The sequence below is a fragment of the Pinus tabuliformis genome, chromosome 5_2, assembly GCF_031772625.1.
Source record: "Pinus tabuliformis cultivar Carrire ecotype Pingquan chromosome 5_2, CPIR1, whole genome shotgun sequence".
NCBI classification, from domain to species: Eukaryota; Viridiplantae; Streptophyta; class Pinopsida; order Pinales; family Pinaceae; genus Pinus; species Pinus tabuliformis.
The window spans coordinates 334,864,249-334,869,409 of record NC_142306.1 but is presented as its reverse complement, the minus strand read 5'-3'; positions in this window follow the sequence as shown (position 1 = coordinate 334,869,409).

The window sequence follows — 5,161 nt, the reverse complement described above, 5'->3', positions numbered from 1 at the left end:
AGATATCAGCACCACTCTTGCTCCTGTGGTCTCCCTAGAACATGCCCCAACAAAAAACATCTCCCAAACCAGACTTCCTTGCTCTCCCTCGGCTTGGACTACTGGTTTCTTGATCTGCATTGAGGCCTTCTGGGATTCTTCAATTTGGAGAATACAAGCTCCAAAATCAGTGTCCACAACATATATGGGATGATTAGAAGGGTTCTTCTCATCACTAATGATGTAGGCCAACTGTGCTTCTCTGTACAATCTCCTGCTTTCCCCTCCAAAAACTTGGACAGTGGCATAAGATAAGTCATTCTATAATGTCCCACCTAGTCTCTTAATCCACCCTCTGGATAGTAGCATGCCAAACTTGGGAGGGACATCTGCTACCACAATATCCATAATCATGCTCTTCATGGGCAGCTGAGTTAGGGTAATGGCCAGGTCTTTGATTAATCTTAGGAATTTTACCTTTCTTGAATCAAATGAGAATAACTCATGATATGGTCTAGTGATATCAAGGCCTAACTCTTCCATGACAGCTTTAGGCATCAAATTGTGGCTGGCCCCTGTGTCTAACAGGAAATTGTGGAGGATTTTCTCATGAATGGTCAAGGAGACATAAAATGATGGAGAATTATTATCAGCAGGTTTAGTCATTGGGCTATGCACAACTGTAGGCTTATCATCTTGCAAATTGACGTAGTTAGTGGGGTTTTGTGAGGCTTTCATCTCAAAGGCATCAAGGATAGGCTTTCTAAAAGCTTCACTCTTTACTAGTTCTATCAGAGGTACAGGTATTTTTAACTTCTGGACTTCTGATTAAAAACTGAAAGGGGAAGGGGACTTGTCAGGACCTCTTACCTCTTGAGCTGGTGCTTTGAGGATGACTGGATCAACTGTTGGTCTTTTCTGTCTGATATTTTGTTGCTCTGTTGGGATAGCAGCTCTTTGGGCAGGGTTCTCCTTGACATTGTTTGCTTTTGACCTCAAATTATATCTTTGCTACTCACTAGTCTGCAGAAAAACCTCTCTATCCCACTCTTGACTGGTTTGGTCTTGGAGTAATGATTCCTCATAGGCAGCCAATGTCAAGAAAGCAGCACTGCCCTTATCTTCCATGCAATGGATTTCATCCTCTTCTTCAACTTGCTCCTCTTCCATGACTACGTTCTGGAAGGGAGCCTTCACTCTTTGTTGTTCATTTGCTTCTTTACCCCTCTAAATGACCTACAACTGCTCATTTGCTCTTCTGAATGGATTTTGGTTTCTTGGAGCAAATTTGTTTTGAAGCCTTGCTTTTCCAGGGCTCTGCTCAACCTTCAGCTTAGATATCTCAGCAGCCAATGACTCTATCATTTTAGTCATCTTGTCTAGTTTAAGTTCTGAAGATGAAGTAGAGGAAGAAGAAGCCTCACCTCTCTACCTCCTTCTATCAGAATTACTTTTTAGCTTTTCTACAGCCATGATATTAGACTCCACCTCAAGGGCTGCATCCTACATTTCAGCTAGAGTGGCACATCTTCTTTCTCTTAAGAGTAGGCAGAATCAGATTCAAAAGCATTAGCATAGATGAGTTTGGCAGAGGTGGGGGTAGGCTTTACTTCAGTTGGTATCTTACTATACATACGGTTAAATATTTTATTAAAATCAAGCAATGATTCCCCATTCTCCCTCTTGAGGTTCCCAAAATCTCTATGGTAATAGAGCAGATATTTTTTATCTCCCCAGTGCGTCAGAAATGCATCATCCAATGCTTCAATGTCTGCTATGGACCTATGAGGCAATTCTCTGAACCACTTTCTAGCCTCTCCATCAAGGCTCTGGACAAACACTCTAATCCACACATCATCTTCACTGATATCTAGGTTATCAACATAACTATGAAAAGACTGAAGATGTTCTTCAGCTGTTACTCCCTTTGTACTAGTGAACCTGGGCATATATTTATGATATTCTCCTGCAGGCATGACATTCAAAGGAACCGGTAAGACCAAGGGTCCATACCTAGCAGCTATGATTTTTTTGATCTTCGTGGGTGCCTGTTGGCCTGCAATGACTAGGATAGGTGGAAGGATACTAGCAGATTGAATGTCAGGAGTCAATGAAATAGATGATAGGGACAAAGGAATATGATGGAAAATATGGGAGGCTTTCTTTGGACTGAGATCGAAAGGGAAATTGACTGAACAAGTAGCTTTATGAATCTCTGAAGGTATTTCTTTACTAACAATGCTAGGCTTTAAATCTTCAAACTGTATATCCTCATATATAACCTTCTCTTTCGGAGATACATAAGATTTATTAGGCTTACCTGATCCTGCTGCTCCTTTATGCGATGTTTTCCTTTGATTAGAAATCTTCTCAGGGTCAGGCACTGGGTTAGCTGGTGACTTCTGAGGATTTCTCTAGGTATTTCGCACAAACTGAGCGAGAACTGTAATGTGGAGTGGCCACTAGGTTGGTTCTCAAGTAGAGTTGTTAGATAGATTATTACAACCTGAAATACATCCAGACCCTGTCTATCATCAAAGCATGGAACTGTGTCGTTTTCCCAGGGAAGCTGAGCTTCAATATCCTCTCCCCAGCAATGGCGCCAATTGATGTTATCACCCCAAGAAACTCTCCTAGGTTGTAGCTCGGAGATGCTTGGTAACATTACAAACTCAATTTAATGTTGGAAATGGATGAATCAAAGGAATGATGCTTCAAGCTAGATAACCACTTCTACTTTTCTTGACTCAAGACATGCGTGAACACCCCCAGACTACAAGGCTTTAGACCACCAATTACTCACAGTTCAGAGATTGGGTGAATATTGAGAATACTGACCACACCCTCAGATGCACAAGACCTTGTCATGGCCGGCTGCAACCAGTAAAGAGGTCTGCAAATCTAATTCCCTAATGTACAGATAGGATGACAGCGCTTTGTCACTAGGTGAATAGAAACCTGAATAACACATTCACTAATACATGCAAGATTTAAACACAGAGGTAGGATGACAACTCCTCTAATGCTAAACATGAAGGGTTGAGGAAAACTGCATACTACGCACAACCTAGAATAGAATAGAAATGGAAAGTGAGAAATTAACAGCAAAAGAAGCTTGTATTAGTTGAAAATGAAGATGAGACGCTGCAAGTATCAAAGTAGTTACAGTCTCCAGAAGTTGAACCTTACATCAAAACAACAACCATGAACCCTGATTACATCTTGTTTCTAGGTATATATAGAGTTTCATTACAAAGGCACTTGGCCATTCTATGTATGGAGGGGTCATAATTTACCACCAACCACTTTAACTGCCTTATGGAGTTTGAGTGTGATTGCTTGCTGTAGTGGATAAATTTGATCTTCTTGGGCACTCTATTGTCCTCTTCAATGGCTAGAGTATTGTATGGGATGAAGTCCCATAACTATTAAATGTGGTTATCTACTCGAGCTCTGTCCTTTTCCTTCTTGGCCATACTGTCTGTTGAATGCAGTTGTTGAGGAGGAAATGCGCCTGGCACTAGTAGACTGGTCACCTTCGTCCTTCGGGAACATAGAACAGTTAAGAGACGTGGACTGCATAGCAGGTGGACAAGTAGGAGGAAGGAGAAGGGTCGGTCATTCGATCAGGAGGATAGACGACGGATATGGCTTAGAGAGGGATATCGAAAGAAGTGGGAATAGAATGAGTGTGGGCCATTGGATCTTGGCGGAGCTGATCGGACAATAGGGGGATGAACGGGTGAGTCGCTTTATTGGGTGCGACGAGAGTTGTCGAATCAGGTTTTTGGAGTTTTTGGACCTTGGGCCTTTACGTATGGCGACGTGTGATTTCGATCAGATCGCATCGCAATATCGCATTGGCTGAAGCAGAGGGGCGTAACTTTTATACACATACGGATGCAATTTGCGATCAGATCGCGTCGCAATATCGCATCGGCGGAAGCCAAGGGGTGCGGCCTTGATACATACACGGATGTGATTTGCGATAGCGATTAAACCGAACCTGATAAAGGAATTAATCGTTTTTAGGACTGATGAAGGGAGAATGAGCGGTGCAAGGGAAGGAGAAGATGACCGTTGTGAGCTTCTTTTTAGTGGAACCAAGCGGACCAAGATCATCTCTAATTTTAAAAAATCATCGTCATACAGCAGAGCTAACACCTACATTACTAAATTAGTCCAGATTTGCCTTACTTCCATTTTTTTTTGTTTTGAAGGTGACTTCTATGAACACACCTATGGTGTGACCATGGGCTCCCCCCTGTACCCGATTGTCACTAGTTTATTTATGGAATACTTTGAATCCAAAGCTTTTCCTTAGCTCAATTTAAATGTAGGATTTGGAAAAGGTTTGTGGATTACACCTGTGCCATATGGCCGCATGGTCCTGAAAGGATATATCTATTTTTCCATCATCTTAATGATCAATCTAACTCTGCTAAGTTTACCATGGAGCAATAAATTAATGGTTTCCTACCTTTCCTTAATGTTTTAATTTCAAAGAAGGATGATGGCTCTTTTGCCCACCAGGTGTTTCAGAAGAAAACTCATACTGAGCAGTATCTTCATGCCAAGCCCCATCATTTCATTGCTTAGAAGTTGGGTGTTCTCAACATGTTAGCTACCCATGCAACAAGGGTTTCTGATGAATACCACCTTTTAAAAGAGAAAACCCATCTCCTTAATGTTTTTGTTAATAATGGATATAGTAGGAAACAAGGTCATAAAGCTTTCCTAAAATCTATCAAAGGTCCTAAGGTTAAGAAATACCCCAGTGATCATACTTGAGGGGTTCATCTTCCTTTCATCCAAGTTACCACTGATAGGATTGTCATAATCCTAAGAAAGCATAATGTTCCCTCAACCTTTAGGCCCCTTAACAACATTAGAAATTCCTTAAAATCTATTAAACACCTAGTAAAGCCTTTGGATATGAATATTGTTTATGTTATCCCATGTTCTTGTGGTGCCTCATACATTGTTGAAACCAACTGGTATATAAACATGAGGATTAAGGAACACACAACGAACATCAATCATGGTAGGACCCACTCTTAAGCTCTGGCTGAACATGCTGATGTGAGTAAGCATCATATATGCATTGAGGAGGCTAAGGGTATTATGAAGATTTCTCATTTTAATCACTGTAATTTTAGAGAATCAATTGAAATTGAGAATA